The 26,501-nt window shown below is 46.3% G+C and overlaps 1 protein-coding gene and 1 long non-coding RNA gene across 9 annotated transcripts in view; one reads left to right on the plus strand and one right to left on the minus strand.

Moving 5' to 3' along the window:
* Positions 1 to 26,501, plus strand: part of Spata13 (spermatogenesis associated 13) — a 279,389-nt gene that overhangs the window by 178,851 nt on the left and 74,037 nt on the right. The window lies entirely within an intron of this gene.
* Gm41165 lies at positions 14,638 to 20,274 on the minus strand. 2 transcript variants are annotated; one of them, XR_003951186.1, is made up of 3 exons: positions 20,075 to 20,274; positions 17,114 to 17,212; positions 14,638 to 15,133 (listed from the first exon to the last, which is right to left on the minus strand). It is a non-coding gene; the product is annotated as a predicted gene, 41165 (long non-coding RNA). The 2 variants fall into 2 exon arrangements; XR_874673.2 differs by lacking the exon at positions 20,075 to 20,274 and adding an exon at positions 18,241 to 18,475.

Genomic DNA, 26,501 nt, shown 5'->3' on the forward strand with positions numbered 1-26,501 from the left:
AACATCACTCAACTCAGCCACGCTGACAGTGTAGACCAGCACTCCCCAATCCACACAGGGATGCTAATACAGTGTGATAAGTCAAGAAGGGAATTAGTTATAAGAACTCTGAAAACACCCAAGACAGGCAGGGATTTGAAGAGTTGATACAAAATACTTAACTCTTGTCCTCAAGTCCCAGGTCCGCTTTCCCATTTTTGAGTCCCAGGGTCAATAGTGTCACTATGTCTCACTGGTTCTTGCTTCTCTTCTGTGTATGAGGCCAGCAGCTGCACCCAGAGACCTTGAAAGGCCTCTTGGACCAGGGATCCCAGACTCAGGACTGCGGCGCTACAACAGCATGATTACATGACAAAGTATGAAAGATAACTCATCAATATATAGATTTTTAAATTTCTTACTAGAAACATCCCAAACTTTACACCATTTAAATTATTTGATTGAGTGAGCACCAGGAGGTCTTGTTCGTGCAGCTAAATTTAATGGAAACTCTTCTTTCTTGGGTCTTTAAGAAGTGAGATAGAAGCTCTCTGGGAAAGCTCCCAGACTCATTTCAGTAGGCTGTTGGGTTTGTGGAGAACCGCCGGTGGGAAAGCGCAGCTCACAGTGTGAAGAGAGACAAGACAAAGTAGCTGGGGAGCTAGGATGGTGTGTTGTGTTCCCAGATGTGGTCACCCCAGGCTTAGGCCACTCTGCAGATTAATGATTCCCTGCCCACCCTGCTCCTCAGACAGAATTTAAAAGTTGGTTTATACAAACCTGGAAGTTAACTAGTAACAGCACAGTGGGCTCCCTGCAGGATCTCAGAGAGCACTTCCCCCTCCCCCAGAGTTGACTTGGTCCTGGAATTCAGCTGGTAGGACAAGGATTTCCTCTAATGTGTCCTATACTCTGCAGCTGAGCTGTTGCCCTGGCAACTCCTAATCTACTTTCCACTGCGTTGAATGTGCCTGTTCTAGGCACACCATGCGAACAGAATCATACCGTGTGCGGCATTTTGCAATTAGCATCTTCTCCTTGGAACAGTATTTTCCAGGTTCCTTTGTGGTATAGCATATGTGAGCACTTCCGACTTATAGTCGAAAATACTGTTTTGTGGACAAATTCCGTAATTATTCGAACATCCATCAGTAGATAATTTGGTTTGTTTCTACTTTTTTATTATCGTGGATAACACGACTATAAACCTCGACACACACGCACTTTTGTGTGTTCATAGGTTTTTAGTTCTCTGGAGTCAATCCTTAGAAGGGGTGTTGTTGGTGGCTGTGTATTTGAGGACCTACCTACCGGCTTCTCTCCTTTCCCCTGAAGTGGTGGCACCCTTTGACATCTGCATCAGGAGGGCGAGAGAGTTCTGACTCCTCCCCAGCCTGGGCAACACTTGAGGTTGTAGAGAATGGTGACAGGCTCCTGCTCTGGTGCCGGTTGTCTGTAAGGTGGGTTTTCATTTCTCATTATCTGGCTCTCAAGTTACCGATTTGTTGGCTCCACTCCCCTTTACTCTCCTGGAAACCGAGGTTGGAAAGAACAAGGGGAGCTCAGCCTTGGTTAATGTAGATACACATTAACACCTGTTTACAGATTGCTAGAAAAGCCCAAGACGGGGAAGGCTGCATTCATGAGCTTCAGAAATCCTTTAGATTTTATGACTAACAAACCTGTAGGACTGTAGGTATATCCTTGGAGAGTATGATACTTTGCAAATTTTGTGTTCATTTGTGGATCTGTTGAAAATGTAAAACACAACAGTGGCTAAGGACATATTATTAGCATGACCACTGTTTGGGGAAACCGTAAATGTAAATGCTAATACTGAGGAGTGAAGAAACTCTGTCCAGGTTACAACATGTAAAAACATCTCTGGGGTGGTGTGTTTCCTAGCAGCCTCTCATATCAGGTATTGGTAGGGGTTGCTAGATAGTACTTTGGTGGTGTTTCTGTGAAGTCCCTCCATAAGGGTGGTTAGACGCAGGCACCCTCCCACAGGGCCCCAGACATAACATAAAGTGACCTGTTGTAAGTAAATATTCTTCTATGTATCATTCTCCAGTCTTTTAGAATTCACTGACATTTATATTGTCTCATAAATTTAATATGCATATAATGAGTACTATTTATTTTAATGGTAAGACCACAACTTTCATCGCATCAAATAAAAATAGCTATTTCTCTAACACATCGCGAATGCTCTTTATGCAGAACAAGATGTTTAGTATTCTTTTCACATTATCTATTCACTTAATACTTTTTAAGTATTTATTGATCCAGGCACTAGATGTCTTAAGATAGAAAGATGCTGTCTGGCCTCTTGGATTATGCATGATGCACAAAGCGGCATCGCTCAGATGTGGTCTAAGAAGTCAGGTGCACAGGAAACAGTGGATGCACACAGGGATGCTTTGAGAGTTCTGAAGGCAGAGTGTGAAACTGCAAGTAAATCACCGAGGGCGACAGTTTTACTGCCAGCGGTTCTGACACTTCCTGGATGCCTCTGGCCAAGATGCCCACTTCCTCTCTCTAAGCATCATTAAGGGATTGTGCATGATCAGATCACAGTGCAGAACGAGAGGAGTTTTGAGAGACACTGTTGTATGGTGGAGAAGAAGTCAGGCTTTGTTACCCCACCGTGTGTGGCCTTGGGCCCCTCTGTAGGTCTCTAGGACTTGGTGACCTCATATGTAGTAAAAGGTAACTGTAGTCACAATGGACCAGAGAACTGTTAGGCTGTTCCTGGTCTTTTACATCTATGAGCATTGGGGCTCTGGGGGATGAACAAGTAAAAAGAATGTATCTAAAGCTACAGAGCTAAACAGGCCCATGTAATATATTATAGTAGGTTAATAAATAGGAAAACCAAAGAGGCAAAAAGATACAAAGGCAGTTCAGAAATGGAAACAAGAAGAAAAGAGGCTTTTGAGAATTACCCCTATGCTGGGGATGTAGCTGGGGTAGCAGGCTTGCCTGGCATCGGCAAGGCCCTGGACTTGATTCCCAGCACTGAGAGACATGGGAACCATTTATATTGGTGGTGATATTTTTAAGAGTCCTGTGAAGATTGAAATTCATTTGGTTTTGGTTGTTGTCTCCTTGCCTATTTATGTGCAGAATGGTCTCGTTCAGTGTTCTCAATATGTGTGGTCGGTTTTCTGAAGAAAATGTCAGATAGATTTGATTTCTCAGGTAGGGAATTGGATTGGGTAAAGAGCCAATGTGAATGAAAAGGAAGAGATGATTGACGTGAAGGGCAAGCTTCCTGCCAAGGGGGTGGGGGTGAGGGTGGGGGGCGGAGGGAGCAGGGGGGCAGAGGGGGAAGGGGCAGGAGGAGCGACCCTGGCGTGCTGGAAAATCACGATTTTATTTATTGCCCGCTTTAAGACTTAAGGCTTAACCTTTCTAGTCTCTAAAAAGCATCCACAACTGGTTTTTAACAATTGTGTGATTCATGGAAAAATAAAGAGGATAGTGACAAACATTTTTGCCACCGTATGGTCTCAATTGAAATACTGTAAAGACAGAACGTGCAAGCTTCCAGTAGTGATTGAGTGGAGACTCCACCAGTCAAAGTACAGATTCCAGAAGGTTACTACGTGGCTTCCCAGCAAGCATTTCATGAACATGTGTCAGAGATTTACGTAACTTCTTAATGTGGATTCCACAGGATGTTTGAGGTTGGCTCCTGAATCATTCAAGAGATTTATTTATTCTGTTCGGAAAGACTTGAAAATATTGACAAGTTGGAAACCAAACTGAGAAATGTCCCGTAGGTAAAACCGTAGTTTTTGCAACAATCTTCTCTGAAGGGTAGAAACTGTTTGCACCTTTAGGGGACAAAAAGAAAAATCCACAAATTAACTTATGATCTTCCTAAATCGTAGTTAAGTAGCCAGTCAGAATAATAATGTATGCTCTGCTGGAGAATGACATCCCCTTTGATAAACCAGTTCTACTGTTCTGGTTTAGTGTTGGTTAGCCATCCATCCACCCACCCATCCATCCATCCATCCACCCACCCACCCATCCACCCACCCATCCATCCATCCATCCATCCATCCATCCACCCATCCATCCACCCATCCATCCATCCATCCATCCATCCATCCATCCATCCATCCATCCATCCATCCATCCATCCATCCATCCATCCATCCATCCATCCATCCATCCATCCATCCATCCATCCATCCATCCATCCATCCATCCATCCATCCATGCATCCATCCATCCATCCATCCATCCATCCACCCACCCATCCATCCACCCATTCATCCATCCACCCATCCATCCACCCACCCACCCATCCATCCACCCATCCATCCATCCATCCATCCATCCATCCATCCATCCATTACCTCTCCCGTGTGCTTTGGCTAATTTAATTAGGAGTAAAGAGTAGCCATTGATACCAACAGAATTACTAAGAAGTTTAGGACTTGACATTGATTCTTTTCCCAAGGGCATAAGGTCTCCGGGGAAGCAGAGTTTTCTCTTGGGCTGCATCCTCTGAAAAGCACAAAGTTAGCTTTCATATCTCTTGGATTCTATAGTCTCAGATCCAGCCAGCTGCAGATTGGAAACATTTTTGAAAGAAGTGTGACGAGCATTTACACTCGTCAGTGATGTTGTGTGAGCAGTGATCTGGAGCAATTTAAAGGATACAGGACAGTGGATCTGGGCTATGCAAACGCTGGGCTGGTTTCCATAAAGGCTTTGTGCATCCGTGGATTTCAGTTCCAGGTGAGGGAGACGCTCAGAACCAGTTCTTCACAGATGCCTGGGAGACTCCATGTCTGCCTGCTATGCACAAGGCCAGTGTTGAGTCCCGAGCACTGCAGAACAGAACCTGGCTTTGTCTTCTAGTCCTCCAGGCTCCCTTCCCTCTTCCCTCTCTTCTCACCTCATTTGCTTCTATTCACTGAACTAAATGTCAGGTCCCTACAGTGTCTTGTTCCAAAATCAGAAGTGGCTATTTATTGATGTTTTTGTGGTTCTGCATCAAACCCGGTTTTGCACATGATGGGCAGGGACTGTACCCAAAAGCTGTAAGAAGGCCAGTGCTTTACATTCTCTTCTCAGTCCTATATTTTGACCTTTTAAGACAAGGTCTCACTGGGTAGCACAGGTTATCCTCCAACTCAGAGTGCTCTAGCCTCTGCCTCCTGAGCATCATATCTTTATACCCTGCTTTGAAAGTTGCATTCTAGAAAAGCAGAAAGCCTGAGCAGGCAAGATGTCTCAGATTTATAGATTTCAGACCCAGGCAACACAATCCACAAGAGACTTTCACAGATGTCTTTTCCAGTTGCCTTGAGGTTACTGTAAAGCTGGTATTACTCTTTTTTATTCCCCTGGCAGTCCAGGGGTTAGAACCAAAACCTGGACCAATGTCGGGCAAGAAGACCAGTGTTTTTTTTGTGTGTAAAACCTGGACAGTGGTTGCGGGCCTGCCGCACATGTTGCCATTAGGACACAGGGACTAATAAAGGTTTTAAGGTTCATCAGAGGTGAATGCCAGCCACAACAGGTCTCCAGTAATTACCAGAGGGCATCTGAGATGCCAGTCTCCTCCTCAAAGAGAGACCTGCCGCCCACCTGTTGTTGATACAATGTTTATATGTTTAGAGGATATGTTTTACATCCTTAGAAACATACAATTAGAGAAAATCCCCATGGTTTGTAGTGCAAGATTTGTCCTCAAACTCAAAAATATCCCTCTCTGTGACCCCACCCACTGGGCCCTCCTTAAGGTGGGAAGTTGGACCTTGCTGGACAGATGTTCAGTTTGTGAGCATCACTGACTTTAGCTTTCAGCCACAGACTGAAACAGTCTTGCCCTGCCATTGATTCTTGCCAGCGTGTGTGTCAGGGAAGCTCTAATCTCTCTTCCAGAAGAATCCATTGTTTGTCTGACCTAGCAGTTGTATTTTGAAGCTGCAAAATCCTTTGGCTGTTTCTGAAAGAATGTGGATGACAAAACTGTTGTTCAAACCAGCGTTGGGTTGGTCCCTGTTTGCATATCTGTAATACCTGCATCTGGGAGGCCGGGGCAGGAGGATTCTGAGTTTAGGACCAGTCTAGGTTACCTAGTAAATTCCAAGCCAGGAATAATAATAATAATAATTACAATTATAGTAGAAAATAAATAAATAGGACAATTTATATTCTTGCCTGTTATCTTTTTTAAAAGGCAAGGATAAACTTGGACATATCAAAGGATACAAGAGCCAAAGATGGTAGGGTTACTTATTTTGACATTCTAAACCATATTGCTACAACATGGGTGAGCTTCAAGACAGCTGTACCAAAGACTGAGAGAACAAAGACCACGTGCTGTGTAATCCAGAAGGTTTCTGTCCATGGAAATGGGAAAGAGCTCAGCTGCTGTCAGGGAGAGAAATGAGCTGACGGGCGTGGGAGACTTGGGAAAAGAATAGCTCCAGAATTCTGAAGAGACTGACTGTCACAGTGGCTCGTCATTTGTTCCTCGTGTCTTTGTGTGCTTCTTATCCAAGGGGAGAAAGTTTCATGAAGTCTGAGGAGTGAGGTGCTCCCAGGAGACGTGAATGGTGCGATGTGCACCAGTTGTTGTAGGAAACAGAAACTGATGAAGATGGAGCGCCATGCCTGATTGCCTTGTTAGTGATGGGGACTGAGAAGGAAGTAGGAACAGGGGACGCAGGCAAGACACTTCCCTCAGATTTGTGGAGGAATCCCCATCATCAAGAGTTCAGAGGTGAGCTTGGAGTTGCCACGTATCTTCTCCATATCCTCTGCTCCAAAGCATCAGGACCGGCCTATAGTGGGTGTGGCATAAATCAGTGCCAGGACCATTAGTCAAGCTGACATCCCTTTCGCTTTCCCCACATCTCAGGATTCTGCATGCAGAAGTCTCAGATGCTCTAGCTGAGCTACATAAAATCTGTTTCATGACTAACTCGTTATCAGTCAAGGGTCAACTGAAGACAAAGGGCAGGAGTTTTCTGGACCCTGCTTTTGAGGACTTGACGTGGTGTGCATGCTTTGTTGTGTGGAGTCTGGTGATCAGTTGTGTGTGGACGAAGGGTGAAGACTCGAGTAACACAGGCCTTACTATTATCACCTCAGGGCCGGATCTCGAAAGCAGGAAGTGGGGTAGAGAGATGGTCAGATCGCTTAGCAGGCAAAAGGTGCTTGCTGCCAAGTCTGAAGACCCAAGTTCAATTCCCTGAAACCCATATATGGTGTAGGGTCATATTTGAGGCTTAAATTCACTGGGTCTATTAATTCTAGGACTGGACTTTTATCTCCTAGATAGCGTGTGGGAGAAGAGACTGGGAAATGATTCTCTATATTACAAAGTACAGATAATTCACAGGTTTGTGTTTCAGTGCTATGGGTGGAGCCACAGACCTTCCATATGTCACCTTAGCACTCTGTCCTTGAGCTGTACCTACTGCAGCCTGACAATTTTGACATCTCCCCACAGAAAAATGACTTTACCTTGTTGGCATCTAAGGCTGGTGTTTACAGAGAGGCCCTGAAAGTTCCATAAAGTATTTATTGAGCTTCGATTTAGTGAGGACTGCTGTATACGCATGCTGTGGCTGGGGATGACAAAGAAAGGGCCTGTCTTTCTGGAGTTTATCTGGATGGAAATATGCCAGGCATGCAGAGGCAGAGCCTTTGGTTGCTATGGGAATGGGTCCCAGGATCTTGGCACATATCATGGTTTAATGGAGGGTCTTAGTACCAGGAAAGTTGTGGGGAAACTGCATTTCCCCAAACTGAAGCTCAAAGGTGAGTTAGGATAACCCAGGGATCCCAGCAGGGGTCAAGGTGGAGACAGACCATAGGTCTTGACTGTGATAACAGCCAGCAGCAGTTAAGGGTGGATATTGTCAGTAAATAATTCTGTTAAATTCTCACAGCAGTTTTCTGGGGTCTCTGTTGCTAACTGTGTTTAAGTGATGGAAAATCTAAAGAAACAGCCTTCAGGAGTATCCAAAACGAATTATGAATCTCCATGAATTCACTACAGTTTGGAATTTTTTTAATAATTTGGTGAATTATTAAAAACATTGTTTCATGAGTTGCATCTCAGCCAGACCATATCTCAGTGTTTAACATAAAAGTACTGTTTTGAGCATTCTCAGATGCACAGGTGCTTGGGTCTGTTCACAGCAATCACATCTCCATCCAGACTTTCTTCTCTGCATCTTTGAAGCAATGCCACTCCAGCGCTCCCTGCCCACACAGGTTCTGACAACACCATTTTATTTCATGTCTGTACACATTTGACTCATTGGGTACTGCGTGCAACTGTGCAATGCTTGCCGCTTTATGTCTTGGTTTTGTGTTTTGTTTTGTTTTCACCCAGCCAAGTGTTCATCCAAGTGTCAAAATGTCCTTACTTTCTAGGGATGAATATTTTATTTTGTGTAAACACCATAGTTTGTATGTCCATCTGTCTGTCTTTCTGTCCATCCACCCATCCATCCCCATATCCATCCATCCATATACACACACTTGTGTCAAGTCTCTTGTTTGGTTATTATAAGTTATGCTGCTGTAAACTCATGTCTGTAGATACCTGGTTTAGCTCCTGCCTTCTTCAGTTCATTTGGGAGTTTACCCAGAAGTGGACTGCTAAGACAAATAAGAATTCTGTGTTTAATTTTTTTTTTTTTGAGGACCCTTCAAAGTGGTTTCCATAGTGGCTATAACATTTTACATTCTCATCAACAGTGCACAAGAATTCCAACTTTTCCACGTGTTCAACACTTAAGAATAGTCATGATAAATGGATGTGAGCATTAGTGTGGTCTGTGCATACATGTATGTATATGCATACATACATACATACAGGTCATATGAAAAGAATTCATTTATGTGACTTTGAAAGGGAATCTCTGGCTCTGTCAGGATTTTCTCCTCATAGCCTGTAGCAGTGTGGCTTGGCTGGGGAACCTGTCATTCAGAAGGCAGTTTCAGTGGATTAAGAGGGAACACACTGCGGTCATACTTCTTGGTGCAAATGGCTGCTCTCATCGTTGCCCGTGATATGATTTCATAGGACTTAGATTTTTACCTCTGTAAAATAAATGTGATAATGCAGGATGTAGTTGCCTCACTTTACAGCACAATAAGTTCCAAAGCTAGGGGATGCCTGTAACTGCATAGTTCTTGCATGGTGTATAACCAGCATCATGTCTATCTCTATCCATCCACCTGTCCATCTGTCTCTCCCTTCCTCCTCCTCTCTCTGACAATCAATCTGTCCTTTAATGGATAAAGTCTGTCGCTACTGGTAGTCTTAGAAGGGAACAGAGTTCATTGGCTTTACAGAGGGAGACACTATAGAAAGGTGTTCAGTGGGGAAGTGGGCCCCTTCTCTTTGTCAAAGCTGCCACAAAAGTTTGAGTCTAAAATCTTTGTCCTCAGACTGGAGGGAGGTGAGTGTTGTCCTGTTAAGTCCATAGTCACTGAGAGTTTTCAAGATCAAAGACCTGATACTTTCTCTCTGTAAATAGTGGGCAGCTTGGGGCAGGGCAACCACCCAGAGAAGGCTGATGGATACTCCAGGTTCCTGTTGGTTCTGTACAGTGTTTCTGGTATCAGTGGATGATTGTAGAATTGAGGTTGGAGTTAATCTCATCACCTCTCAGTGATCACTAATTAGCCAGTGAGCAAACCCAAGCAGAGCCAGCAAACACAAACACAAAACTCAAAGAGCTGCCTTCCCTTCCTGTGGATGCTGCCTCATGCTAGCCAATAAGTTAAGCATGGGGGGAGTAGTGAGAGGGGCTGCTGATTCCCACATAAGCTTCAGCTGCCGGTAGCTTTAGCCTGGCTTTCTCCTTCGTGGCACCCTGATGTCTCAGTGAATCTTGATGATTAAAATGACATACTTGATGGTCCCACTGCCTATGTAGCTTTTTTTTTTTTTTTTTTTTTTTTGGTTTTTTTGAGACAGGGTTTCTCTGCATTGCCCTGGCTGTCCTGGAACTCACTCTGTAGACCAGGCTGGCCTTGAACTCAGAAATACACCTGTCTCTGCCTCCCAAGTGCTGGGATTAAAGCCGTGCGCCACCACCGCCCGGCTACCTATGTAGCTTTAATCAGCTGCCTGGAAAAGGATATTTCTAAGTGCAGAGTGAGGGGCAGTGAACCATGCCACCAGCCAGAAGAACCGATACGGTTTTAGCAAAGTTCAGAACCCGGATAAAACTCATAGTTGAAATGACAGGAGTTCAGACCAGCTCCCAACCAGGTTCCTGTCCAGGAGCACATGACTACAACACACCCCACTAAGAGTACCATGACAAGCTGTCATGTAGCATAGAGCCTAAAGTTCTCCATGCTAATGAGGTATCTGGGGGTCCTGAGTGTTTAGCCAATGAGCATCCCTTCCAAGGCATCCCTTCCTGCAGAAGGTATTTAATCTCTGGTCCACCCTGATAAGTTGTATGCATCTTCATCAGCTATGAATAAACAGTTGGGACAAGCAAGGACTGTCTCCTTCATCAAGGACCGTGTGTGTGCATGTGTGTGTGTGTGTGTGCATGTGTGTGTGTGCGTGTGCGTGTTTGTGTGTTGTGGGGTAAAGAGGTTATGTGTTTCATCATACAGAGCCACGCCTAAGTCTCCTGCAGAGAACCTCTCTTCCAGCCCCTCTGCATTCCTGACACTCGCTCAGAGCTAAGCCACCCACTCCTACCCCCCTCCACCATGTGGGTCCTGGAAACTGAACCCAGGTTAGCAGTCTTGACTGAAGGTGCATTTATAGACTGAGCCACCTCATTGACCCTGTGTCTATCTGAGCTTTAAGGAGCTATTAACCTGATGTGGTGATGCACATTTGTATCTCAGGGCTGGGGAAACTGAAGTAGGATGGTGAGTTTAAGCTCTGGTTGTCCTGCAATTCGCTATGTAGAAAGGGCTAGTCCTGAACTCCCAGATATCTACCTGCCTTTGCTTTCCAAGTGCAGGGATCCAGGGCATCTACCACCATGCTCAACCCTTATGTTGAAGTCTGTAATGGATCTTGAGATGAGTTAGTGTACTCTGTTCGGCCCAGCTTCATTGTATGGTGTGCGTGTGCAGTGTGCAGTTCTGCAGCACCATTTTAATAAACGACACCATCTCTTCCTCATTTTTGGTACCTTGTCAAGTATGAGTTGATCCAGTGATGGCTAGCATTCATTGTAAACTTGGTAGAATCTAAACTTGCCTGGAAGCTGGGCTTATAAGCATACTTGTGGGAGATTGTCTTGATTACATTCCTTGATGTGGGATAGCCTATCTTACTTATGGGTGAGATTGTTCCCTGGCTGGTACCCCAGATTATTTGTGTTTCTGATTGTGGATGTGATATGACCAGCTGCCATAAGCTCCAGCCTTGGCTTCCCCTTTATGATAGACTGTACCTTAAACTAGGAGCTAAACTAAACCTTCTCTACCATAGGTTTCTAGTGACTAGAATATTTTATTATAGCAACAGGAAAAGACACTAAGACAGCTCCCTGTCCTGTTGTGTTGCTCTCTCTATCCATTTTTATGTCCGTAGCATGATGTTTTAATTGTGATAATTGAATATAATTTGAAGTCAGGTAGTCTGATGTCAAAAATAGTTTTGCCTGTTTGGGAGCCTTTTATGGTCGCATGTGAATTTTCAGAGCTTCCCCCATTTCTGTTGTAGAGATTGTGTGGAATTTTATAGGTCACGTTGAGTAATACAAACATTTTAACTATATTAGTTTTTATACTAATAATCTTTTGTTTCATCTCTATTCAATTCCTTGGTTTAAATGTGTTTAATTTTTAAAGCTGCTCTTGCCATAGGATTGTTTTTCTTGATTTCTTTGCAGATGATTCACTGTGAGCAGATGGAAAGGCTGTTGATTTTCATGTGGTGATTTTGTCCACTGCAGCCTCGCAGCAGCGTTGATTCAGTCTAACAGTTTTGGCTATAGTCTCTGCAGAGTTCTCTCTCCATGCCGTTCTGCAAGCTGGGGCAGTATCAGTTCTTTTCTGAACCAGTCTTCCTTTCTTTCCCCTCCCTCCCTCCCTCCCTCCCTCCCTCCCTCCCTCCCTCCCTCCCTCCCTTTCTTTCTTCCTTCCTTGAGACAGGTTCTCCAATGACCCAGGTTGACTGTGAACTCACTATGTAGCCAAGGATAACCCTGAACTCCTGATCATCTTGCTCTCCCCTCCCCCACCCCCAAGTGTTGAGCGTGTAAGCATGAACTGCCACACCTGGCTGATTCCTCAATTCTTGTTGCTTCCCTAAGTGTTTTATGTTGGACTTCGATTATTACAATGACATTGTGGAACATAGACACCCTCGCCTTGTTCCTGGTCTCAGCGGGGTCGCCCTATTAACTATTGACTTCATGGCTTGTTATGCATGGCCTTTACAATGTTGGCGATCGATGTTCTTGGATGTCATACTTACTGAAGTTTTCTCCTGGATGTTGAATCTCACCCGAGGCCTTCTCTGCATCTCTTGTAATGAATGGACGAATGACATTATCCTTCACTTTGCCAGGGATCCATACTCATCAAGACTTGAGGTTTTCTTCCAAGTTGGGATATTTAAAACCCCACCCTTCTTTACTTGCTTCCCAATGGCCTCTGCGAGTCTTCAGGCTACCCCTTTGGACCTTGCCCACTGCTAGATTCATTCCTGTCTCCTGCCAAGCTCCTTCACACACATACACACAATCCGCCATCAGGCCATGTTGATAACATCCCTTACCTCTAGCCATGCTTTGGTCACAAGCCCATGCCACCATTGTCTCTCCCTGCAGCTTTGGCAGCCTCCACTGATGCCTGACAGCTTTTGATCTGCAGATTTTCTGTGCTGCCCAGCCCCTGCTGGGTGCTTCAGTGTCTAAGAGTGGGCTCTAAGTCCACCTTGTCTTACCTACATTTCTTTAGCTGGGGTCACTGCTTCACACTGTTGAAATTTCTAGTTGTTTGTTGTGACAGCTGTCCTGGTGCCTCTTCTAAGGGAGGCTGTTCAGGACCTGACACTACCCACACTGTTTTAGTCTCATACCCTCCCCCAGACACCCTGTAAGTGGCTAGAATGGGTATGCTGGCCACTGTCTTTGTACCACTGTGTTTGGCCTACACTCAGGCATGAGGAACCTAGCAAGCATTTGGTGTGTGACTGAACAAGGAAATGAACAACTCACTCCTCATTTGATGTTTGTTGTTGCTAAACAAGCAAATCAGAGGAACCCTGCTTCAACAGAGAAGGCATTCCTCCCCCCACTCCCACCCCCAAGCTGTTTGCTAGAATGACAGCAGTCTTGGCCGTCTTTGCAGGCGTCCTTACTGCCTGTGGCTCTGAGCTGCTTATTGTCTACTTACTGCCGGGGGCAACCGAGGTGGTGATTATTGCCTAGGTCTAGGTTCTCTTGCATCAGGATACTTGGTCTAAGAGGGACCATGGGCACTTGCAGAGAGACTGCCACAGCACTGTAGTCCTGAAGAGTTTTTGGAAAAGAAGTGATCCTGCCAACTTTGACAGATTGGGGGTGAAGAAATGATGTCAGGCTCTGTCTTTGCTTTTTATATGAAATTTAACATGATTCTATAGGTCACACTATATGACATGCGTGCCTGTCTAGTTTGCCAGATATTGAACCAGTGACAGATGGGCAGGTAGGGGCTCAAGTTGTTATTAGGATCATTGTCCTTGGAGTATGACTTCTGTCCTGTAGTGCTAAGATTGCTGCCATTACGAGAACTAACGAACAGCCAGTTGGAGCGAGCATGCACAGGTCTGGGGCAGCAGGTTAGTGGAGCTAACACCACAGCAGTCTAGCCTTTTCGTGTGCAGGAGCCCGCTACAGCACAGGCAAATAGCTACAGGTTCACCTCTTTGTGTGGGCCTTCGTGGTTTTGCATCTGCTGCAGCATTGAGGACAGGTCTCCTGGGCTGGGAAATTGGGGGAGGTTTCCACATGTGTTAGGAAACCTTGTAAGGGCCGAGAGCCATCAGAGGGGAAGCCAGAGAATGTCAGGGACAAAGATGCTGTCTTAAGGTTTCTGTTGCTGTGAAGGGACATCATGACCATGGCAACTCTGTTACAAAGAAAATCATTTAATTGAAGCTGTCTTACAGGCACAAAGGTTTAGTCCGTTTTATCGTCATGGTGGGAAGTCATGGCGGGCAGACATAGTGGAGAAAGGAGTACTATATCCAGATCAGCAGGTGGGGGTGAGGTGGGGGGAACGAGAGAATGAGAGAAGGGGGTAGTGACTGACTCTGGGCCTGGCTTGAGCATTTGAAAGCTCAAAACTCATCCCCAGTGACAGTTCTCCAAGGCTACACCCATACCAATATGGCCCCACCCACGCCAATATGGCCACACCTATTAATGCCATTCTGTAAACATTCAAACAAGTACCTATGGGGGGCTTGCTTTCTTTCCCTCCCTCCTTCCCTCCTTCCCTCCCTCCCTCCCTCCCTCCCTCCCTCCCTCCCTCTCTTTCTTTCTTTCTTCACCATTGCTCTCACTAGACACACCAGAAGAGGGCATCAGACTCCATTGCAGATGGTTGTGAGCCACCATGTGGTTGTGGGAATTGAACTCAGGACCTCTGGAAGAGCAGTCAGTGCTTTTAACCTCTGAGCCATCACTCCAGCCCGGGAGGTGGGGTGGGTGGGGGGACTCTTATTATGTCTTTTCAAACAACTGAAAATGTCTCCTTTAAGCTGGTCACTTCAGGTTCCTCTTTTTACTGACCCGTGACTATTCAGTTATTTTGGTATCTTACTACTGAGCAGTTAGCAGTAGATTAGCCCTGTTACCATTAGTGTCTTAGTTTCTTCCCTGTGGGTCTGATAAAATACCCCGACCAAAGCAACTCCATGATGGAGAAAGGCTGTTCTGGCTCACAGTCTGCTGTGGCAGGGGCGTCCTGATGGCAGGAGCAGAGGCAGCTAGCTGGTCGCAGTGCAGGCAGCCAGGAATCCAACAAAATGATGGGAACTGATGCTCAGCCGCTCTCCTTTGTATGCAGTCCAGGTCAGCAGCCCAGGGAATGCTGCAACCCCTCTTCAGGAGGGGCGCCTTCTCACCTGATTAACATAACCCTCACAAGTGTGCCCCAGGGCTTGTTTCATAGATGATTCTATAGCCTGTCAAGTTTAGAATCAATATTAACTATCATAATTAGGAAGTTAGATTTTTTGTTTGTTTGTTTGCTTGTTTTGGTTTGGTTTTGGTTTTTTGAGACAGTATAGCTCTGGTTGTCCTGGAACTCACTCCGTAGACCAGGCTGGCCTTGAACTCAGAAATCCGCCTGCCTCTGCCTCCCAAGAGCTGGGATTAAAGGCATGCACCACCACGACCGGCGGAAGTTGTTTATTTACATTGTGAATTTAAGTCCAATTGGGGTGATAATATGAGCATCTTGTGGTAAGAGGTATTTTAAAGTCTGAGCAATTGTCTTATAAATAGATGTTTTGATATCTATATCTCAGCTCTTGTTGAGCATATGCAAGCTCTTGAGTTTAGTCTAACCCAGGACACCCCCATCGTATCTCACAATCAGGTACAGATCTGTGTCCTTTCTGTTAGTTTAGTGGAGCAAGGCTGGGTTTAATTAACAGTAGTTAATAAAGATATTTTAGTATAGGCTTAAGTATAAGGGTCAAGCCGGGCGTGGTGGTGCACGCCTTTAATCCCAGCACTCGGGAGGCAGAGGCAGGTGGATTTCTGAGTTCCAGGACAGCCTGGTCTACAAAGTGAGTTCCAGGACAGCCAGGGCTATACAGAGAAACCCTGTCTTGAAAAACAAACAAACAAACAAACAAACAAACAAGAATTACGCATTTCTTTTTTGGGGGGGGGGGGGAAGTAAGCAAGAAACATACAGGCTCCTCCAGGAAGAGCATCTGGCATAATATATTTTCAAACTCATGATACTCTTTCGGATTCTCTGACTGCCTCATGTAGATTGGAACTGCTCACCTCCAAACTTAATAGTACCAACAGTTTCCGCCCTGATGTTTGTTTTCTGTGCCTCGGTGCAGAAGTGACACATACAATACCCCGCCTTTGGACATGTCCTTTGAGATTTCCTCTCGCTGGGTTGTGGCAGCAACCACAGCTTCCAGTGAGCTCCATGACCACTGAGGAACAAGCATTTCCTGTCTCCTTAGGTGGCCATCAGAATGTTTCCAGCTGCTGGGAGCCAGGGATGTCTCACCTAATAAAACACTTGGGGAACAGAGGTGTGGTCCCTGTGCTGTTTGGGTGTCAGTCACGGGGCAAAGATGGGAGGCACAGGTAAAGAAATGCAGGTGGAGTGTCTCAGGTTAACAGTGACAGAATGATGGAGAGGGAATCAGAAGCAGACAAGTAGGCATGGAAACATGCCCACGCTTTGTTTATTAGAAGGTGCTGGGAGTAAGGACATTCTGTGGCCCTTCCTATTCACGGCTTCTTCCTGGGTCATAGAGGAAAGAGTAGGTACCCACTAAAGACATGTCCACGCCTTGGCCCACTACCTGCCATTGTAACAGCACAGGCTGGGAAATGATAAATGATAAAAATATATTTACCAGGAGTTACAGAGACAAAGTTTGGAGCTGAGACAAAAGGATGGACCATCTAGAGACTGCCATATCCAGGGATCCATCCCATAATTAGCCTCCAAACGATGACACCATTGCATACACTAGCAAGATTTTGCTGAAAGGACCCAGATATAGCTGTCTCTTGTGAGACTAGGCTGGGGCCTAGCAAACACAGAAGTGGATGCTCACAGTCAGCTATTGGATGGATCACAGGGCCCCCAATGGAGGAGCTAGAGAAAGTATCCAAGGAGCTAAAGAGATCTGCAACCTTGTAGGTGCAACATTATGAACTAACCAATACCCCGGAGCTCTTGACTCTAGCTGCATATGTATCAAAAGATGGCCTAGTCGGCCATCACTGGAAAGAGAGGCCCATTGGACAGGCAAACTTTATATGCCCCAGTACAGGGGAACGCCAGGGCCAAAAAATGGGAATGGGTGGGTAGGGGAGTGGCGGGGGGAGGGTGTGGGGGACTTTTGGGATAGCATTGGAAATGTAGTTGAGGAAAATACGTAATAAAAAATATATATATTTACCTCAGTCCCAGAGGCTTGGCAGTCCAAGATGGAGGAGCAGCATCTAGACTCTAGATTCCAGAGAATGGAGGTCTAAGTCAAGGGCTTTTGTGCTGCATCCTAACGTAGTGAGAAACAGGGAAAGATGGAAGAAAGCAAGAGGAAGCCAAGCTTACATTCTCAGTAATGACCTTACTTCTACAATAGTGCATTAGTCTGTTTATGAGGGTGGAGCACTGGGTATAGTGATCAGTTCTCAAAGGCATAGATAGATGCTTGCTATGTCGGTTAAGTTGCAGTGTGAGATTTGAAGGGGCTCTCTATTAGCTACGTCTTCTGTCACTGTGACAGATACCTGGCAGAAGCACTGAGAGGGAGGAAAGACTTATTTTGGTTCACAGTTTCAAGGGATAGAAATCCCTCATGGTAAGGAAGCCATGATGGTAGGATGGCTGCTGTCTCTGGGAGAAGCACGAGGCAGCTAGTCACATCACAGAGGTAGACAAGAAGCAAAAGACTTGGACCAGAATTAGAAGCAGTTATCACCTTCAGGGTCTGCCCCCATAACCCACTTCTGCTTGTGTGACCTCAGTCCCCAAAGCTCCACATTGTCCCAACACAGTGCCACCAAATACATGAGACTTTGAGGGACAGTTCATAGTCAAACTCTTAACAGGGACCTTGAAACCACAGTGACCCACATAACTGATGTCTTGGTCCTTTGCAGAGAGGTTTCTGCATGGCCGGCACCTGAATGCTGTCTGTAAACTTACAATATTGCAACCAAACTCATCAACAGAATGTGCTGGCTGCTCAGGGGCCACCATGAAAGCTACTGGCCATGCATCTTTATGGGGACAAAGAATTGTGTCGCCTGCGAGACCCTTTTTTCAACACAGAGCTGCTGAAAGAAATGGGTGCTAGAGCAAGCCCTATGGTAGTTTTCTTCCCTATAACTTTCTCTTAATGGAGTTTTGTTCCAATTTCCTCCTTCCCAGTTTCCCTGTGGTTAGGCCCCATTCACTCCTTGACTCAAAAGAATGAGAATGTGCATACTGGTTGGCTACCAGAAACTTTATAAGGGGAGACCAGAGCCTCCCCTTCTAACGAAGTGACTCTAGATCCACTTCTGCCAGACCAAGACATACCTGTGGCGGGGGAAGGGTGAGCTGCCTAGGCCTTACGGATAGCTGGTTACCACTGGCTGCAGTCACTGGTGGTGCCATTGCACGCTATTGTCAAATGCCTAATAGTAAGGTCTGTGCCAAGAGTTGTGAAGGGCTCTGCAAGAAGACGTGTCCATGTGTTAGCTCTAGCGGAGGAAGGCAGCTTAGTGTGACAACAGAGAGTGTTTTGGCTACAGTGTAGTGTTGATGTGGTGATCTGAGCTGCCTGGCTGCCCAGGGCAGGGCGGGGTGGGGCCCCTTCTGGACCCTTGTCTTTTCCGGTAGAAGGACACGCTGCTGTTGCCTTCCCTGAACCGTGGACTTCCTTGACTCTTGGATGGAAACCAAGCAGAAAGCTGATCTCTCAAACCAGAGATAAAGTTAGTACAAAAAGCAAAGACTCTCTGAAATGTGGAAGTGCGGGGGAAGCACAGCACACGCCCCTGTAAACAGTTGAACTGTGGCGCCTATGCTCTCCTGTCCCTCTTGGGCATTTCTGTGTCAGTGGCACCATCAGCCTGAGCCTGGGAGCCCACTGGCACACAGCCCGAATCTGACCGGTCTGCTTCCAGCAAGCAGAGGCAATTGCTTTTGGTCCAGTGACCTTCCAAGTGCCTCCAAGATTAAGGCCACCCATCTGGAAAAAGCTTTCATTGCTCTGAATGGCGAGTGCAGGAGGCAGAGACATAGGCTCCATGGTGACTTCTGTCTTGGCATTGGTGCAAGCCTTAGGTGGCCTTGGCTGGTGGCCGCTTCAGGATTTTACTGCTGTCACAGAGGCAAGTGAACTACGGGTAATCTAGACAAGCCACCTGACAACGTTAGATGGCACTTTTTCAAGACTCTTTGAGCCCCTGAGTTCATATGAGGTAAAGGAAGGAAGGGGCAGAGCCTGTACCTGTCGTCCCTGAGTGGGCATTACCTGCCTGCTTCTGTATCTCATACCACACCTGCACGAACCCCTACTTCAGAGACAGCAAGAAGATTTTCTCTAGGTTTAAAGCCTACCTTTGAAATCTCCATTTTCATCCCAATTTCTCCAAGGAATATAGTTTAGCCCCATAACCTAGATAAGGAAAGCGTGGGACCATAGCATGCTTGTATGAAATTGACATATTTTTCAAGTGCACAATTATTGTATCTTAAGCAGTTACCCAGATTCACGTCTAATGCATAAACATTTAGCTTCTGTCATTGGATATTTAAATGAAGCCACAGCACATGGCTTCAGAAACCACCTGTCTCCTTGCATGGGATATTGCTGAGTCCCAGATACTCAGGTGAGCCCCCTGCCCCCCCCTCCTCGCTGAGCTGCATGTGCATAGTGAGGCTGGCAAGGAGGGAGTCCTGTGAGTCTGGGGAGTAAACCACTTTGCCCCCTGGAATTCCAAACTCAAATGCATATGACTGCAGCAACATTGTAAGTTGGGATAAAGTGAAAACTGTATTATATAGCTATGATATAATCAGATGGGATGGCCTAAACTCTAATAAGGAATGAACAGAAATTTAAAAAACGACAACACCCTCCCATAAGTACGCTCTCTCTTATATGGAAATAGATTATTTATTTGGAATACAACCAGTTCTCAGAATGCAGGGTGCTAAAATGCTGGCTTCTGGCCCCTGTCTTTACCGGTGCCCTGCAGTAATACTGAAGTGACAGGAAGGTGAGGGCTCCTCTCGGGAGGCACGTCGGCTTGGCCGTCAGGAGCACACATGTCATTCTGTGGATGCCACACTGGAATGGATTATGTGTGTTTGAGGTGAAGGTGTGTACTTGGTGCTGTGTGGTACTTAGAATTTTAGCACTTACTTGCATGCGTTTGAGCTGCACGACTCCTTGTTCCCACAGCCGTCACAGCTTGCGGACAAAAGCCGAGTAATTGGATATTCAGGTGGCACAGAATAGGCATCTGTACTGTTTGCCAAGAAATGGAAAGCCTTGAAAAGCCGAAATATGATGCATGCATTTGCACCTAGCTTCCTGCAGGAAATACGATGCATGCATTTGCACCCAGCTTCCTGCAGGAAATACGACGCATGCATTTGCACCCAGCTTCCTGCAGGAAATACGATGCATGCATTTGCTTCCTGCAGGAAGAGGTTCAGAAGGTATTAAGCCTGTTCCTGCGTCACTCAGGTGTGCTTTGACTTGCAAAGAAATTAATTGCACATTTACAAAATCAGCATACAAATCATTAACTTCGATCAATAAATTGATTACTAGTTAAAATGAAAGGCCTGGGTGTGGTAGCTCATATCTGTAATTCCAGCACTTGGGAGGGCTGAGGCCTAAGGATTCTTGTGAGTTTGAAGCCAGCTTAAACTATACACTGAGCTTCACAGGCAGTGTGTGATACACAGTTAAGCCTTGTCTTTAAAATAAAAAGTGACTGAATATTGTTACTAGCTTAGTAATTATCAGCATTTTAAAAGTCGTTTGTAGAACAACATGCTATTGCTGTCACAACATAAACAGACCTGTTTATAGCATAATTAAAATGTAGTTAGGCGGGCTGGCGATATAACTCAGCAGGTAAGAGCACTGACTGCTCTTCCGAAGATCCTGAGTTCAAATCCCAGCAACCACATGGTGGCTCACAACCACCCATAATGAGATCTGACACTCTCTTCTGCTGCTGTCTGAAGACAGCTATAGTGTACTTATTTATTATAATAATAAAAATAATAATAATAAAAAATCTTTTTTAAAAAAACAGTACCACCAAACACTATAACCTTCAGTTTCATGGTTGAAAATAAATTTCAGTAATTTCAATACTTACCTCTCTGAAACAGTTTTCATAGTATTCTCCTCTCCTCTCCTCTCCTCTCCTCTCCTCTCCTCTCCTCTCCTCTCCTCTCCTCTCCTCTCCTCTCCTCTCCTCTCCTCTCCTCTCCTCTCCTCTCCTCCCCTCCCCTCCCCTCCCCTCCCCTCCCCTCCCCTCCCCTCCCCTCCCCTCCCCTCCCCTCCCCTCCCCTCTTTTGTGCGTGTGTGTATCTGTATCACCCATCTAGATATCTGTTAATCATCTATAGCTATCATCTGTCTTATCTATCTTGGTATTTCTGAGACAGCGTCTAGTATATAGCCTAGGCTGACCTAGAACTTGTCATATTACTCAGACTGGCGCCAAACTCCTGGATCAGCTTCTTAAGTGGTGGGATCACCTTGAGCCTCTACACCTGATGTAGTCTTTCTTGGTCCCAGTAGCATTGGTAGCCACTACTGTATGAAACACCCTAGGGGACATAGGACGGCTCCCATAGAAAAGCTATGTGGCCTCAGACTGATCTAGCTGATGTGTGCAGAACACATAGTGTTATCCCCATCCTCAGTCTGCCCGTCATTCACCTGGTGGATGATGAGGACGGCGAAATCAGACTTGATTTTGTTTACTTTAACACACTTTTCAAAGTCTTCAGAGATACTTGGAGAAAGCAGAGGAGGAGCAAAATGCTGGGCCAGGGTGGTAAGCAGTAGGACCAATTGAGCTACATAGAAGGTGCTGAGAACCAGAGAAAGGGCTCCTGTGTTAGAGAGGGAGGGAGAGTTTCTCAAGAGCCTCCTCACTTGAGTTAATGATGTCATGGCAAAGTACATGCCTATGGAACAGGCAAAGAGAACTGCCTCTAGCTATTGCAAAGAGACTCCAAGACAGGATTTTGTGTATTCAGTTGGGCAAGTTGGCAGATGTGCAGCTGACCCCTACACTGGAGGGGAGGAATGGTCACTTGAACCCACAACCTGAAAGAATCTGAGACGTAAGGGGACAGAGCCAAAGCAGAGACAGATGTCACCCACAGAGGTGCTGGGGCCTCCTTCCTCCCACTCCCAGATCCCCGCCCACACTTGGCTCCCACTGACCAGACCTATCAGATGCCTTTAGTCATGATAGCTTGGAATTGTGATCCCCTGCAGGAGAGAGAATCCGAGAGCAGAAGAGGATCTGCAGTGGGGTCAGCCTGTGGCCTAAAGGAGTAACCCAGGGGCGGAGAGCTTGCCTCACTTGCGCAAGACCCTCAGTTTTCATCGTCGTCGTTGTTGTCGTTGTGGTTGTTTGTTTTAGTAAGCACCACAGAGCCAAACAGAATGGAGCCTGGCTGGGGAGAGGTCTGGAGACCTGCAGCCAATGACATGGCATTCCAGTGACAGTTCCATTTGCAGACCAGGAAGTACTCCGGTGACAGAATGAAGGCTGGAGGATGGGGGGTGATTGGGATTACAAGATGGGAGGGAGCCAGGGCAGACTTGTCCAGAAGGAAGGCGCCTCAGGCTAGGGATAAGGTAGTGTGCCACTCCACATCCCTGGAGGTCTCGTGAGCCAGGCAGTGATGGTCTCTGAGACTTGGTGGCCACAGAGACTGGGGCAGAGGGCTGAGAAGGTCTCTAGGTTCTGGCCGATAGGTGACAATCCTGAACTAACTCCATGCCCAGTCACTGTACTCTAACTGCTGGTCGCTCATCCCCACCCATCACCTAGTAATGGTCCGCATCAGTCAGACTGAGACCTCAGATCGTGCTGAACCTAAAATGTGTCCATCGTTTGAGTTGCCGACACCTCTCCCTTTGTGCTTCCGGGCTGTTGCTAAGTGAAACCAGGATTACTTGAACTCAGCACTGCAGTGCCACCGACAAGCATTCTGAGACAGATGGCTACTGAATGCCCAGTAGGAGAGAATGTAGTGTACGAGGCGTGGGTAAGCCAGGCAGAATGACAGTTTATATCCTAGCCAGGACAGGGAAGGATGGTGCAAGATGCAAAGAAAAACCTATGAATTGCCTGCTTTCGGGACACTCGTTTTAATGATTTTTGGGTCTTTTGTCTGAATGTAAGTGGAACCATGGAGATGAACGGGGATGTGCGGCTGTTGCACGGTAGTCCCCAGCCTCGCTGGTTTTCGGACGAGCATCGGATGTGCTCCGAGGTGGTGTCCGTAGCCCAAGCTGATGCATAATTTTACCCCTCTGACATTTCTGGTTCTAATTGAAATGAGTTGGTCACAGCTGGTTTTGTAGAGATTTCTCATTACGAGTGGGGAGAAACATTCCACTGTGGAGTTCATTCACCCCGGAGGCCAGCTTGTGGGCAACTGGATGTCACAATATTCCCATCTCGAATTCTTTCTTGGAGTTCCCTTCAGAAGCATCTCTGGCAGGGGTCCCATGATTTATCAGGCTTGCCATGGAGCCAGTAATTGAATTGCGACCCTTGTTAGTTAATGGGGGTCAAAGCATCGGTTCTCAATAACGCAACTTGGTGTGTTCCTCGGAGATTCTGGGAAAGCTTTTGTTCCTTCCTGTGACTTTCACTTTCCACTCTAAAGCAGTAAACAGCCTTGCTTGGCTCATGGACAGACAGTAAGTACATCGTTAGCTTTCTAAACCCATTCAGATGGAGTCTGGATCTAAATTTACGTGTTTTTTTTTTAATAGTAAATGCTTACTGGTGTAATAAAAATGTAAGCATCTTCAACCTAGAGAAATAGGGGCAAGCAGTGCCTAGAGTGCTACTTGGGTGGCTGAGGCAGGAGGATTGCTGTTCAAATACAAACTTAGTGAGACCCTGTCTCAAAGTAAAAAAGTAACGAGACAAATAACAACGACCCAGTATCATTGGAAAAAAGGGCTGTGATACAGTTCAGTGGCGGGAGATGTTTGTCTAGCATATGTGAAACCTCTTAAAATGTAATCACCAGCCGGGCGTGGTGGTGCACGCCTTTAATCCCAGCACTCGGGAGGCAGAGGCAGGTGGATCTCTGAGTTCGAGGCCAGCCTGGTCTACAAAGTGAGTTCCAGGACAGCCAGGGCTATACAGAGAAACCCTGTCTCGAAAAACCAAAAAAAAATAAAAATAAAAAAAAATTTAAAAATGTAATCACCAGTTGAAGAAACACACACAAGTATGTCATGATCTGTCACCTAAGTAGATACAGTCAGGAAAACTGATGCAGTCTTGTATCAAGATAATAGTCTTGAGTAAGCTGAAGTGTTCAGTCTCATGGTTCTCAAACCTTAACAGCCCATAGATTTGCTCATATTCCCACAATATCATTATGCATTGGTAATACATGGGGTGAGGTTCCACCGCCCTGGAAGCACATACGGATTTTCTTACTCACTTCAGAGGTACAGAAGTGACCCCTGAATTGGTCTTGAAGAATGATTAGATTTTATACTCAGGGTATGTAAACATCCTGCCCCATTTCCCATGATTCTCAGCGCTCATTGCATTGGGCCACCCCTCCAATGGCAGGCACTGCTCTGCTTGCTGTACCCAGTTTGTTAAGGACTGCCCCCCACCCCCACCCCCCAGCTGTTGCCTGAGAGTTGAGACTGGTCACCTTCATTCACCTCCTGCCAGGCACACCGTGTTCCCAGCTGTCCTTTCCTCATGCCAACTTCCACTCACCATCCTGAACCCCTCGAGGGGCCTGGCCTGCTGCTTGCACCCTCTGGAGGATCATGGCATCCTGAGTTGATGGATAGTTCCCTCTTATTTCATAGACAGCATGAAGCACAGGTTGCTGAGATGGCTTACTGGAGATTGTGTGACAGTAGTAGGTTTAGCATCTAGGCATAGCCCCATGTCTTTCAAGGAGCATTTTCAAATGTCCCAACATGCTTCTCTGTAGCCCTTGAGCCTCCAGGGTCCTCTTAACACAGGCTTTGTCCTGGACTAAAAAGGTCTCATGGTGCCCTCTACTGGTGTCACCAACTTCAGCCCCGCTCTAAGGCGGGAATCCTGCTGTCCCCTGTGTGACTGACACAAGTCCTCGAAAGACCATTATTACTACTCGGCCTTGTGGTCAGTTCTTGCCTGCAAACTGGATTTGGACACTTCTCTCTGTGGTTCATTTTAAGACTCTGAGGCGTATGGAAGTAAGCACACTACCACCATGCTGAGGACAGGCAGGCAGTCTAACTGTTGGTCCCTTTCGCCTCTCAGGCAGAATTAAGACTCAGCTCATGTGGCTCATTCAAATGCACCCACGGCCCCTCCCCGCCCCCACGCCTCTCACACACCATCTTCTCCATTAGATTTGTGCACCGCAAAGGGCCCAGTTAGGCCATCAGTCTTCCTATTAGTAAAGTGCTGACAGCCTAAGTCAGTAGAGACTCCCACATCCTGGGTGGCATCAATCCTTTATCTGTTCCCCCTGGCTCTCCCTGACAGTCCTTCCTCACTGGGCATGATACAGGGGCCAAAGGGGAAAGAAAGCAGTGCGCAGGAGCAGGTAATGCAGACTGCCGCTTCACATAGATCAAGTCCAGCTTGAAAAATGGTGAGCTAAATAAAATAGAACCTCAGGTTCTCTCTACAGTTTCCTCTTCCTGCCTTGGCTGTTTCTAGGAGGTAAAGGCCTTGACTAGTATCTGAAACCAAGTTGGGATTTGATTTCTACAGGTCGGAAGGTGCTGGAATTGGAGTCAGGTGCCCAGGGTACAGATCCCAGCAGTGCCTCTGTCTCTCTAGGCATTGGTTTAATGCATCATTCAGAGGGGACTAGCAGCGGGACCTCCAGACAAATGCCCTCACCTGCCTGCGTGGCCATGCAGTTTTCTGAGTGCATTCTGATAGCCCCAGACTTCTGGGAAGGCTCAGTGATGCTGTAAAGGCCTCAGCCCAGAGCCTCTATCTACCCTTGACCTTAGTCAACCGCCTAGAAATGATGTAAGCATTGTCTGACCGATGGCCTTTTGTGGTCTCATAATCTGAAGCTCAATTATTAATTTATTTATTGGAAATAGAAGGGCCATGACATTTGAGCCATCCTATGAAGGCCGAGAAAGGCTGAGATGGACTTGATTGATGGGAAAGGTTAAAGATGTGGTGTTCTCACACACTTTTGGGGGTTAGGTAGTGCTGTGGAGGAGGCTTGGGCAACCTTGGGAGGAATGGGCACAGGAATGTATAGAGGCTTGGATGTAGGACCAGAGGGAAGAGGGTATTTTAGTCATATGTCCATGTCTTGAGTTTCTAACAGCCCCATGTGTTTCCTCACATCACTCTATGGACAAGTAGAACTTTCTGGGTGTCTTCTGCACACAGCCTTTCCTCCAGCTTCTCTGGCTTGGTATGTTGTGCCCTGAGTCCCTATAATGCCGTAAGTTTCTCTTACAGTTTTCCTTAGTCACTTGGCCTCTGTCAGAACTCCCAGGAGTCCACCAACCGAGCCCCTGCTCATACAGGCTGGTGTTTCAGTAGGCGTGTTTGGAAGTCACGGTGGGGTTGATG

The sequence above is a fragment of the Mus musculus genome, chromosome 14 (assembly GCF_000001635.26).
Source record: "Mus musculus strain C57BL/6J chromosome 14, GRCm38.p6 C57BL/6J".
In the NCBI taxonomy this organism is placed as follows: Eukaryota; Metazoa; Chordata; class Mammalia; order Rodentia; family Muridae; genus Mus; species Mus musculus.